This window comes from Psammomys obesus, unplaced genomic scaffold, assembly GCF_907164565.1.
Source record: "Psammomys obesus unplaced genomic scaffold, mPsaObe1.curated_primary_1811, whole genome shotgun sequence".
Lineage (NCBI taxonomy): Eukaryota > Metazoa > Chordata > Mammalia > Rodentia > Muridae > Psammomys > Psammomys obesus.
The window spans coordinates 6,839,751-6,854,239 of NW_026596240.1; the positions used below are offsets into that span (position 1 = coordinate 6,839,751).

The window sequence follows — 14,489 nt, forward strand, 5'->3', positions numbered from 1 at the left end:
CTTTCTTTCTTTCTTTCTTTCTTTCTTTCTTTCTTTCTTTCTTTCTTATTTTTCTTTTTTTTACATGTGTAATTCCTACATTTTTCTTTCCCTGAAAACCTACCTTCATGATCATTGCTCTAACAAAGAATCTGTAAGCAATATCTCATCAAAACCACAAAGCAGAAAGAACCATGACAATTGCCCAGTTCTCAGAGATTTCAAAATATACCAGTGAATATAGTTGATATTTTAAGAAATGATTTCAGAGATTTGTAACCAAGAAGAACCCTCCTACAGAGATCATACTCAGCTCAGAATAGATGCCCCATCTACTCCCAGCAAAACTGTACCCTTAGGCTAAGGAGCCCTCCATATCCCATACTAATTGATATCCCAGAATGCCAGGGAGTTGTGTTTTAATAAATGGCCAAAAATAATACATTTGGCATTAGAGTCTTGATTCTGTCTTCCTCAAATGCAATATCCCTGTAAAATCACTCTAGCTATATAAGCATTTAACTGCCAAGTGCCATGCATAGACCCCTGCTTTATTATGTATTCTTGTTCTTAAGGGACAGGGGGAAAAGTGAAGGTCAGAGATGTAATTATAGTCCAGTATTTTAACATTTTGTGTTAAATTTCTAAAATATTCATCTCTAGACTCCTTTTTAGGACCCTGCTTTTATATGTGTATCTGGCTTCACAAATTTCTGTGTTACTCATGATAGCTGGGTACTGAACAGGGCCAATCACTGCTACACCAGTTGCTGACCCACAGAACTGGTCAACTTCAGTGTCTGTAGCATCTTACCCTATTTGAAAAGCACAGTTAGAGTTTACTTCTTTCTGTGGTAGGGAGAAAAGGTGTTTGCTAATTACAATCATAGTAGCTAAGATTTGCATTCTAAAATTTGAATATTTTTATAAAGACAAGAAAGAAAGTGAGAGAAGGAAAGAGCATGGTTAGAAGAGAACAGAATAAAGAAAAGGTAAAGGAACAGGGAAAGAACATGCGGAAAGGAAGAAAGCAGATTTTGATTTACAGGAATAAAGTTGATATTAAAAGAATATACAGGTGAATTTGTGGCTAGGTCTCTCTGTTCAAAACTCCTTAATTACAATACAGACACGTGCTTACCCAGTGAGATGGAAAATCAGCCTTGTCAAAGGATCCAATCTGGGCCTCTTTAATTGCTTTAAAAAAATGTTTCCTATATTGGACAAAGAGGTCATGAAAAACAACATTACTGAATCACTCCCATAACCCAAACTGTGGCCAAGAGTCATGTTTAAAGGAAGGGAGGGGAAGAGAACACAGAGGGCAGCCCATGTAGCATAAGGTTTTAAACATATATTTTATGAGTATATACATGTGTGGACATATGCCCGTCATAGTCTACCTTTAGAAGTCAGAGTACAATGTTTAGAGGTTAGTTCTCTTTCAACCACCATGTGGATCTAGGGATCAAACTCAAGTTATCAGGCTTGGCAGCAAATACCCTAACACAGAGAGCCATCCTCCCTTCCCCATGGCATTCCTAAATGTGTTTGGCTGATTCATTCAGTCCATTCTTACTTCATATCTTTCTTTATGTTTCCATATGACTGCTCAAATGTAAGATAAATAGCACACCAACTTGAGAATTGATATTCTGATCTAATCCAGCTTTGATAGGAAATGGTGAATGGGTTGACATGTGCCAAGGAAGTAGACAAGAGCTTTGGGAAGTAAGAGCAAGAAAGAGTAGAAAGAAAGGACTAGAGAAGAAAACACCCATGGAATAAAGGGTATTATATAAAGGGATGGAGGAATAAAAAGAAAGAAGCAGAAAGGGGGCAGGGGAAGAGAAGGAAAGAACCACAGATCAGGTAATTCACCTCAAGGACTCTCCTTTCCTTTTGCTTTAATCACAGGTATGGAAAGGACCATGAACATGAGATGGGAATCAACAATAGCAGTGAATTAAAACCTTCATCTGTATAACTATCTCTACAACCAAACAGTCATTAAATATTGAACTCATACTGTAGACTGAAATCCATGATTCAGATTTGAGTTTCTATTTTACCCCTGACACTCTTTGTAATATCTTGTTTGGTTTTTCTTCTCAGAAAAACAAACAGGAAAGAAAGATGGGAAAACAAGCTAGAAGAAATGCACAAGCACTAAGAGAAAAACAGAGGCAACTCAACTCTTCAAAGGTGAAAATCCAACTTGGCATGCAGGATCTCTTTATCAGGCAAGGGCTGTGATTGCTGGAATGAAAATGACCCCCAGAGGCTCTGATATTTGAACACTTGATTCCAAAGTAGTGGCCCTGTTTGAGAGGCTTTGGAAACTTGCCCTTACTAGATGAAGTATATCACTGAAGGTGGGCTTTTATACTGTAAAGCATCATGTGTTTCCAATTTGCTCTCACTTTCTGCTTCATATTTGTTGTTGAAGATGTGAATTCTCACCTTCCTGATTCTTGTGATATGCCTGTGACCTTCTCCTGTGATGGACTTTTATTCTCTGAAACCATAAACCAAAATAAGACCATCCTTCTATAAGTTGCCTTTGCCATGGTGTCTTACCAACACAACAGAAAAGCAATGAATATAGGAGCAGACATGTACAGGTGATTTATTGAGAGTAGTTTAGGGACACAGTTCATGCCAATCTTTGTTGATTTCATTCTCTTTTTTTATTCTTTATTCTTATCCTTCTTCTTATTGTTATTATTTATAATTTATTCACTTTGCATCCCAGTTGTAATCCCTTCCCTCATCTCCTCCTGCACTCACCCTCCCTCCCTCTTTCTTCACTATCTCTCTTACCTACTCCACTGAAAGGGAAATTCTTCTGTCCCCTCTGTGTCTTTTTATACCTCCCTTCTTCCACAAGCCAGGAACTCAAGGTGAAGAGATTTAAACCAAAAGAATGGAGAGACGCTGCTTGTGGGATTGTTCTCTGCATCACTGCCCTGATCATCCTCACCTAGTGTCCTTTTACAGCCCAGGCTTTCCTGTGCAGGATTTGAGGTCCACAGTGCTCAATCAAGACAATCCCACATAGACATAGTTGCAGGCTAATCTGAACTGGGGAATCTATCAGTTGAGAGGATTACAGATGAATGAGGCTCTGTGACATTGACAACCAAAGCTCAGTTAAACAAGAATCTTCAGGATGTGGAGCCTTGCTGGAGGAAGTACATCACTAGGGTTGGAATTTTAGATTTACTGGCTTTGTTTGACTTCCTGTTCTTTTTCTTTGCTTCCTATGTACAAACGAAGTATGTTGATCCTGCTTCCCAGCTGTGAGGCAGGCCTCATACTTCTGCTGCCATGGCTTTCCTGTTATCATGGACAATAATCCTTCTGGAGTTATAAGCAAAGTAAACCTGTTCCTTTTTAAAAGTTTTGGCAGTGTCAGGGTAATTTATGACAGCAACAGAAAGGTAACAAATATACCTCCCCTTAATCAGAACAAAACATCCAGTTCCATAATCTACTGTTTTTCTCAGCTGGAGGAAATTGTAAAGAAATTAACCTTACAGCTGTCCATTGCCTTGTTTAAAGTTTGCATCACAGAGAGTCTGTGCCACAGCTATCTTTGTGGATACCAGATGAGGGAAGCAATAGTTCTGATTACAGTCCATTTGGAGTATGTACTGGCATATAGGATTGTAACATAGCTTTGAATCTTGGAACATGAGTCTTAGCCCAGACCTGTCAATCTGGATGACCCTCAGAAACTCACTTCACTCCTGACCCTTCAGCTTCCTCTCCTGGAAAAATATCATCTGGGCCAAATGACATAAGATCTAAAATTCTAAAATTTTGATGTCCCAGATTTGCAGCACTTCAATCATTTCAAACAAATCCTAGATTTGGTTCTCATCCAGAATGGTTTTCTGATGTTCTTTCTAAGACCATTTTGTGAAGTATGTGAGATGGCACTGGTATTCTACTCAAAGCTTGCAAATCAGTGCTGATTGTCCTGTGAATAGGCCATACTAATTTTCACCTCTGCCTTGGCCAGTGCTCCTTGATTGACACTTCCATTTGCTTTTCAAGTGTGTTCATTCTCTTGCTCAGTTTTCTACACAAAGCTACCAATGACCTTGACATGTTCTGAATTCTATATTTCTGATATCCAAAGCTTGACAGTTTCTTTGAGGACCTTAAAGATTACAGATTTATTCAGAAAATTGTAAGATGGTATCTTAGTCAATGCCACAATGATACCTAGCAGGTGTGTAAGCATACAGGTTGATCTCTAATGTCACAACTAGACTAAGCCACTTAGATTCAACAGAACTTTATCCTTAAGAACTCTGTGAAGTGGCTCATCAGATGAAGCATTCTCTACATAAACCTGATGACTTCACTCTGATCCTCGGGTACAGTGGCTTATATCTTTAATGTTAGCACTCTTACAGTGAGATGAGAGACAGAAGAAAGAATCTCCAGGGGCAGCTAAGTTGATGTATGTAGGAATGGTAGAGAGAGTGAGAAAGATTGTGTCTCAGCATTGTAGAAGAAGAGAACCTTGTCTTCTGAACTCCATACACTGGATGTGACACAGAAGTGCCCACACTTTCCCTCATATGTTATGTGCCAATGATTATTAAAAACAAACAAACAAAAAACCTTTGGGTCAGGAAGTGGACAGCAATGTCACCAGACAAATTCATTCTCCATATTTGTATGGAAAAGCAAATAATATTTAAGACAAAGTTAATAGGAATTATGAATATGAATAATATGTTCATTTTAATATGAATAATATATTATAAAGAAGAGCAGGTCAAATTTTAATGTGTACCCTAGGCTCTGGCATTCTTCACTCATGCATTTTGAAAATTCCTGTCTGAGAAGCAAAGTATAAGAAGCATCAAGTCCAGTCCATTGTAAACTTGTAATAGAATACTCTGCACATTTTCAATAATAGAGATGTAGGGACCAAAAATTCACTGGAGACATAAAGCTCAAGAAATGTAAAATATTAGCAACAATTCTTTTATTGACATGTTTTCTACTAAGAGCAAGGGCTTCTCTTGTGGTATTGTTCTAAGCCAGAATGTAAAAGGATGAAAGAAATTTTGAGAAACACCAATCCTGCTTGTTTGCCCTTCCAGCTCATCTGAGACCACCTCTAAGGAGAACAGAGATATTGTTCATCTGGGGGTTTGGTCAAGGCTCAATTATAAATGAATATGACCAACCTAGGCTAGTCCTGGGTCTGCTCTGAGTCTTCAATTCAGTTGAGTGGCCTATTAAAATTTGGTACCCTGTAGATTTACCCCTGTGATGATTTGACTGCCTTCTTAGGTCTCCTATTTCTGTGGATCTGGGAAATGTTTAATGAAATAACAACCCTAGGAAAACCAATTTTGGGTTTTCTAGGTGGTTATTTCACTATGTGGCATCAAAGCTCCTTTCAAGGCCTATTTTGAGTACTTTTGTCATAAAAATAGGAAAGGAATCAGGGCAAGGCCAGTGTGTACTGAACAAAAAATAAGAGAATTGGGCTAGAGGAGCCATTGCCCACGAGCCTTCTGAAGACATTTAGAGGTACTGGTTCAGTACACCCTGCCCAAAGCAGTTTCCAGGAACTCATGTTGAATACCATCCCTTCTCAATATCATTACATATTCTTTCAAATTCTCCACCTCTAACTGTTCAACCCCTTTCCTCAACCTCAAGATGTAAATCCTTGGCTTTTTGTTACACCTGTGGTTCATTAGAAACACTTGGAACTTGTTATATATCAGTACCCATTTTATTCAGCACTGGTTTTCCTCAGGAAGCCAATGGGGGGAAATGAGTTCCTCTATAATCTATGGAAAGAAGGAAGAAAATAGAGCAAGACCTGTTCATAACAAAAGCCTAATGGCAGACTCTGCCTTCTGAGATGATATGAAATGGCAGCCAGAGAAATAGCAGAAGAGAGGGAGCAGTTGGAGACCCCACTTCCCCCAGTTCTCTTTAGGAGTGAATGGTGTCTGGAAAGTGCATGAGAAGGTATATCTTGTTCCCAAGGAAGATGGTGGTCTGACACACATCACATCACACTCAGAGATGGTTCTACTAGAAGATGACTAAGATGTTTCTGTAGGCACAGAGGACAGTTTTGTCTTCATAGCATAAAGGAAAAGGCCAGAGCCCGACAAGTGCTTTACATTGCTGTCGTAGAGAAAACAACCATGTACATGTCGTGATCACAGTCCACAACTGAGTGGAGTAAGAGCAGGAATGTGAGCAGAGACCTGTAGGCAGAAAGCGAATCAGAGACCATAGAAGAATGCAGCTTACTGGCTTGTCCTACCTGTTTTCTTCTACAACCCAGGACTGCTTTTCTAGTGCTTCTACAGCCCACATCGAGTTAGGCCATTCCACATCAATCACTGATCAAGAAAATGCCACACAGAATTGCCTACAGGACCATTTGATTGAGGTTATTCTTCAGTCAAAGTTCCCTCTTTACTGATGACCATGCTTGTATCAAGTTGAGAACAGGCAACTGACATAACAGAAAATGAAAAGAAATGGAGTCCTTGCCTCTGCTAACCATTCAAAGTAAGTCATTATTCACAAATAAGTGCCTCTGCAGCCCATTGAAGTTGAAGGAATTCACATATATGCACACATATATACACATACAAATTGTGCATACACAAACATGTTTTTGTACAGTTATCTAAAGATCTGTCTGCTGTACAAACATACCTGCTTGTAACTGTCAATGATTATAGCACTCAACAAACAGACATTCACTGAGTATAAATTGTGTTTTCCTTTCCAAATCCTCCAGGACTAAGTGAAATAGAATCCTCTGTTTTGTTTTGTTTTGTTTTGTTTTGTTTTGTTTTGTTTTGTTTTCGCCTTCACAGTGGGAGATGGTTATTGCATGACATCTTAGTATTCTTTTAATGCATTCAGTGATTCTAGGTTTATTGCAATGGGGCACTCTCTAATGATAATTATTTCTTAATTGCTGCCTGGTTTTGCTACAAATTAATAACAAATCTTTGGATTGATAGAATATTATACTGTTTCCCCAAATTTTATGATTGTCTTGCTATTCAAATGCTGTGTGAAGAAGGTGAAAGTAGTAAGAATTATTGTTCTCTCCCCCACATACCACTACAATGGGACAGAGAAGATAAGTGACTTGTTCAAGGTGATGCAACAAAGAAATGGCTGGGATGATATTTTAATCCAAGTGTCTTTCTTACAAAGTTCCTTCTTTATTTAGAGTTTGGGTCTTAGTATGACTCCTGGATAGACTAGAACTAGCTATATAGATCAGGCTGGTCTAAAACTCACAGAGATCCATTGCCTCTGCCTCTCTATGAAGACTAGCTGTATTTTTATTTATGGTATGTCTTAGAGTGCATACATGCAAGTGGTCAGGTACCTTAGAGGCCAAAAGACGATATCAGATCAACTGGAGTTGGAATTCCAAGCAGCTGTAAGCTGCCTGACATGAGTGCAGGGAACAAAACTCTTGTCTTCTGCAAGACAAATTTAAAAGAGCACTGAGCTCTTTTAAACACTGAACCAATACCCACACCTCCCACTTTTGTTTTTATATATGCTGTATGCTCTTAATAGCTCATCAGTAGTAACATTTGATAATCAAAAGCAAGTTAATAGGTTTGCATTTTAAAATGCAAACGTTAATAAGTATAAAGTATTAAACAATTAGGCAGCTTGTGGAAAAGTTGATCAAGATACATGAATTAGTAAACACAAGCATTCATCTAAAATTACCACATTTCTTTTTTTTTTTTTTGTAGACTATCAACTAAGATTGTTTAACATACAGTTTTCATTTGTCATTTTAAAATTCTTCATTGTAAAGATATTCTTTTTACTGATAACCAACAGCAGCCACAGTGATTATTCTGGACCCCCACATTGGATAAACTCATTTCTTTCTGAGATTCACATTTCCTTATGTATTTCTGAAGTAACAAAGGCTTTTATTATTGTGGCAATGTCTGGTGGACCCTGATGTTCCAGCAGATCCGATTTACTTCCTTTAGAAGAATTTGAAATTAAGAGAAGCAGGAGTTACTAGCCCTGCTGTTCTTACAGCTTCTGAGGTACCACACTTAAGATGATTTCTTCTATCAGGGAACCTAACTAATGGAGCATGTTGCTTCACTGCCTGAGCAGCCCTGCTGGCAGACACCATCTTGGCTACCCATCATGATCCACCTAATCCAAAAATTTTATGACTCATGTGTTTTCATTCTATTAAGATCTTGCTACTTTCATGTAAGGGATAAACTGATTCTTACCGTAGCCTTAAAGCAAGGCACAACTTTTTTTTATTTTTTAGTTTTTAATTAAATTTTTAGTTTTTATATGAATTACAATTTATTAATTTTGTATCCCAGCTGTAGCCCCCTCCCTCCCTCATCTCCTCCTGTGCCCCTCTCCAAGTCCACGGATAGGGGAGGTCCTCTTCCCCTTCCATCTGACTCTAGCTTATTGAGACTGATACTTCAACCAAGGACCATTCATGGATATAACCTAGAACCCCTGATCAGATGTAACCCATGGCAGCTCATATCTAAGCAGGTTCCCTAGTAAGGGGAACAGAGACCTGACCTGAACTCAGTGGCTAGCTCTTTGACAGCCTCCCCTGGATGGGGGAGTAGCCTTGCCAATCCACAGAGGAAGGCAATGCAGCCAGTTTGGAAGGCACACTTTCAAAATAAACAAACAATGTGAAATGATTTTCCTCATCATTTTCTGTAAAATCAAGCCATATTTTTTAGGTCTTTAGATAGATACCCTAGAGAGTAAATGCTTTCATTAGCCAAGTTGGACAATGTGGAGAAAAAAAAAAATAGAGCTGGAATTTGACTTCAAATGCAGACACAACTTATTTATTAATTTTATCCAAGATGTCCATCACTTGGGCACCAGGGACCCAACTGGTCCAAGGCAATTAAAACAAATGTCAGCAGCTTCTTTCTGAACAAGCCATTCCACTACTCAATTACAAACAAGCAGACAGAATAGTTAAATTTAGGTATACGTCCTTAAGAAACATAGGATCATTGGTGGGGAGTTGTTTTGCTTTACTGGTCACCAAAAGGCATAAGCAATATGATTGCCAAATCACTGCCATGACAACTTAAAAGTTAATAAAAACATAATGACATCATCTTTGAATAGTTCATATACCTTCTCCCATCGAAAAAATCAAATACTTATTTGGTGAATTTTATAACTAAAGCCTGTGCCAAGCTGGGAAAGCAAAAATGTGATTGAGGAATCTACCAAATCTCCATATAATATTTAACTCTTGAAATAAAATATTTCTCTCTCAAATTTATCATTTGTAAATAGACAGTGTAGGATGGAATAATGCTAAGGTTCCTTTGCTAAGGTTCCTTTGCATTCCAATGGCTTAGGTCTTTCTCAGTGCAGAGAACACCTAAAAGGAGCTTCCCAGGGTATGTCAGGAATACTGAAAGTATCTTCATACTACTGATATAATTCATATTTACAATCATTTATGAACATTTAGGTAAGTAAATGTACAATAGACTGTCATTCTTAATGAGCAAAAGGCTACTGAGTATAATCAGCCAATTTAGCTGTGAAAGGAAGAAAAACGAAATATCAGACAAATTAAAATGACTACTGAAGAATCATGAAGAAACTCTGCTTTTGTTCGAGAAGGGAAGCAGAATTAAAAATGGTCCCACTCAACAGTGCAAGGGCCCTAAAGCAATTATCCAGTGTGTGAGCAATACTCTGATTGACTGGACCTTTTGTGCATAAGGAACACTTCAGTCAAAAACAAAGGCTAGTGTGATATACAGTGCCAGAGGCTTTTAATGTCCTCATAGCCCATTAAAACGTAGTCGGTCCTTGCAGCTCTTTAGCCTTGTTTAGCATAGATGCTCTTTAAATTCATTGTCTCGCATGGTACAATGGAGATGTCATTAAGAATTGCAATCATATGGCTCCCACCACCAGTTTAATCCTTCCTCCTTTCACAGCATACAAAGATGACAACCTGTATCTAATACTTTTAACAATTTTCTGAATTGTTTCACATGGAATATTCATAAAGTATACAACTGTATGAAAAGCTGCATAGAAATAACTACAATTACTTTATATGAAATTTGTAAGGGTTTCATTAAAGAATGCAGCTGATAAATAGATTTCCAAGATCAACAAGATCTAGTACTGTAACTACGTATTCATTGTCCTAAAAGTTGTATTCCTAAACACTTTAACAGTCATGGTATGCTAAGAGGACCTTCAGAGATGTGACAAACATTTATTGACCTGTTCAGGTACCATTCTATATTCATTTCATCTTCCTACTAAAGATAGCATCATCACTGGAAGAATTTGTTAGCTATGTGTCTCTCCTACCACATTTTTCTTTATTTTTCCTCATGTCATAAATATAGGCATGTGACTCAATCCAAGATGATAAGATGTGTCAGGGATGATCTAGAGAATAGTTTCTGAAAACTAAAGTAAAAGATACCCATCCCACCAGATGATGGTGGTACATGACTTTAATCCCAGCACTTGGGAGGCAGAGGCAAGTGGATCTATGAGTTCTAGGACAGCTTGATCTACAGATTGAATTCCATCCAGGACAGCTAAGACTACACAGAGAAACCCTGTCTCAAAAATCCAAAAATGAATAAATGAATGAATAAATAAATATACGCACTGCTAGTTTCCAGGAGAAGCTCATGACTGCATAGCCTTTTTTTTTTTTTTTTTTTTTTTTTGTGCTGTAAAATCCCAGTGCATGATATCTACCTGTCTAATGGAGAGTCTTCGATGTCAAGGTTAAGACCAAATTAGGCTCTGTCTCCTTCCAGGTTTTTCACTGTGTACTGTACAATCACTTGCTACCTAAAGCTTTCAATCTGATCAAAATGAGGACAGTGTATTGTGTCATGTCACTCAAGTCCTTACTGAGGGCTCCTGAGCAGCAAACAACATATTACAGAAGGGACAAGATGGAAGGATGGTGGAAAATAACTGGAGATAAGTCAATAGAGAGATGATCATTGCTGGGCACTTACATTGAGCCTGGTTAAACTCTTCTGCAGCAAAAACACTACTGTGGTAGGAGCTTCAGGCCTTTCTGCTCTGGGTGTGGACTTGCATACTAGTACTTTTTCAGATAAGCAGCTTGAGATTAAACATGCTCTGAGTTAGGACTCAAAATGAAAATAGCCAATTTCCTTCTTGTTTTTCCAAGATTTTTGTTAAAGAGGAGCATGCATTTGTTTCATTGAAATATGATCTGCTTTAATTAAAGCCAGTGGCATCAAGTAAATTAGAGTATAATTGTATTTTCCATGCATTTCACATAGCTTGCATTTTACCAAAAGGAACCCAGTTTCAAAGTGTGAGTGCCAATACCTGCAATCAGAGTCTTATTAGACTAAACAAATTGTGCTTTCAAGCAAGTGAAGGAAGCATAAATACAAGGCAGATTCATAAAGTGTCTACTTCCTGCTGTTGGGAAAGGCAGAGTGTACAGAGAACTATGAGATGGGAAATTGTTCTTTGTACTTAATGTAAAGTCTAGACTTTCTACATTTCAATAATGACTCACTCTGCAAGGCTTCAGCTTTCAGAGAATTTATTTTGAATGGAGTGATATGTATCTGTACGAGAGTGGATATTTTAGCAAAAACTAATGTCGAAGGGCTGTGAAGTGCAGACTTGACATAAGCATTGCAATTATCTCATAACTGTGGTTACCTGCAATATGCCCATACAAAACTGTCATGTCAACAATCAGCCATGGAATGAGAGGCACTCACAGGGGCTTTACATTTTACTGCTGAACGCTTGGCTGTTGATAGATTGTGGGGGGAGGGAATCACATATCTCCAGCTATATTCCCACTACTGAGCCCTCCAGGCTCCAAAAGATAGCTTCAAACCCACAGTTACACAGACGGCTCAGGTTAAACTCAGTAGTCACAAAACAAAATGAATACTTGTGGACACGTGACTGAGATCTTTGGGGAGAAGATGGGTGAACAGAGGTGACAGGGAGATGAGAAAGGGTCAAGTGAAGCATGGATGGTCTATATGCACTGTACACAGGTGTGAAATTTAATTAATACACACAAATGCATGTAAGTGCATAAAGCGCCAACATTTCAATTTTAATTTATAAATTTGGGATTCAGTTTGCAGAAGAATATTAATTTAAAGATACTTATTTAAGTAACGCTGAACATAAACCATCCTTTATAGGATATTTAAGTATTTAGAGTGAGGAAAAGATATTGTTATGAGTTAGCAGTTTGGGCTCGGAAATGGGCAGATGTTCTGTCACAGTGAGAGACCAAAAGATTAAAAATTAGCAGCTATTATTTAAGGCCTGAACTAGGTGGGTGGAGAAGTCCAGGAATGCCCTGAGGGAAAGAACCGCCTTACTGCATTCTTTCCCTACCCACTAGAGATACAGTTGCTAGGAAACTGGCCCATGCCTCTAGGGAGGGACACCAGGTCATTATGGTCTGGGGACCTTCCTATAGCCAATCAATTCAAAATGTAGCATTTTGACCAATAGATGCTTGCCAGGCACGAATCACCCCTGCCTTGGGCATGCTGGGAGGGACCAGAATCTTTAAATCACCCAAATAACCTGAGCACAAGGCTCTTGGCTCTCGCTACTTCTGCGGTGAGGGGTGTGGGCCCAAGCTACAGCTTGTAATTTATAATAAAAAGAACCTCATGTATTTACAGCAGAGTCTAGTTATTCCTGGTCTTTTGGGGTTCGTGAACTGGGCAGAACAATAGCAATTGATCTAGACAGCACCCTGTATTAGTTACTATTGTTGCTGTAACCTGACTGAAGCACTTAAAGAAAGAAAGATTTAGTCTGGGTTCCAGTGTAAGAAGGGATACAGCTTATTGTGGTGGGAAAGATGACAGCAGGATCAGCAATTAGCTAGGATTACTGCCATTTTTAAAATATTTAACTTTAAAAGTGTTGTTTTTATGTGTGTGGGTCTGTACACACATAAGTGTAGATGGCCACATAGTCTGGAAAAAGGCATCGGATCCCCTGGAGATGGGATTGTAAAGTATTGGTTTGGGTGCTGAGAACGAAATTTGGATCCTCCAGAAGAACAGCACTCACTTTTAAACTCTCTGCTATCTCTTTAGCTACAGGATTCTTCTATTTATTGTAAATATTCTTTTTATTTCTTCAGATGGGGGGATGAGATAAGAGCCAGACCTAAGATTTACTAATACATGGCTTGGGGCTGAGCCTAGAGCATTGTAATATCTAAATATCTTTAGGCCTAGACCTGAAAGCTTCTACCCTCCTTATAATCTGATATTCTGCAAGCCCAGACCTTGAAGGCTTCAAGTTCCAACTCCTGTTAAACTAGGCCTAGAATGTCTTCAGCCTCTGAGACTTACTGCTGAATAAACTCACCCTTTCTACTTTGTTATGAACTCTGGCTGGCTGACTCAATTCAGTTGTTCTGGTTCAAAACTCCTCTCCACACTGACTGATTCTAATTTGCTTCTCTTGGATTCTCACTGAATTTTCTGCTTTGAAAAACTCCTTCTGAACTCCACAAACTGAACTGCACCAAACTGCCTACAAGAACTCAACCAAACTTCAGTACTGTACTGACTGCACAAACTGCTGTACTCCTGCCCTGGACCCTCCTCCCCTGTACTGTCCTGCCTGAAACTCTCTCTGTGCTGATCTTAAGCTGACACTCTCTTGTGAGAGTTGGGTGTATCCCATCTCTGATTCATTCTTTCAAACATTTCTCTGATTCCTTACGTTATCCCTCAATTAGACTTCATTGTTTGAGATTAAAGGTGGTACTAAAGGTGTGTCTGTATTCCAGGCAGCAGGACTCAAGGTGTGTATTCCAGTTTAAAGGTGTGTTCTAAGGAGGTGTCTGTATTCCAGCCAGATCACACAGACATAAGTCTTTGGATGTGATTCCTTGCCAGAGAAGCAATCAAGCTGGATTAAAATTTCTCTACAATTTATACACATATACAGATAATCACACATGATGGTAATTGTCATTACATGACCAGTTGTCAGGGTGAAAGGACAGATTATAGTCAGGCTCTGATATAACACATGAATTATGCAATGGTAATCAGGAGTCTCATTTGAAGTCTTGGCTTTCTACTTAGTTAATGATAGGGTGAGACTGACTGGAGGTTGCTACCAGGGAAAAAAACATTGCCTATTTAACTTCCTCTGTGGACTCTTTAGTCTCCCTTCTTTTCAGTGTCCCAGATGGCACTCTTACCTCTAGCCAGCTGTGATTTCAAAGAGGGTTGGGCCCTGTGCTTTGAACAAATCGGCAAAAATCCACCCACATCAAAAGATCAATGCCAGCTATGTAAGAATTGTAGGTTTCAGCAAATCATTTTTGGAAGTAGTTGCTGGGCCAACATTGTACACAGGCACACACACACACACACACACACACACACACACACACACACACACAC

The 14,489-nt window shown here is 38.8% G+C and overlaps 1 protein-coding gene across 2 annotated transcripts in view; it reads right to left on the reverse strand.

Annotated features, from left to right (window-relative positions):
- The window catches only part of Ctnna2 (catenin alpha 2), a 1,158,760-nt gene that overhangs the window by 561,281 nt on the left and 582,990 nt on the right, over nucleotides 1–14,489 (reverse strand). The window lies entirely within an intron of this gene.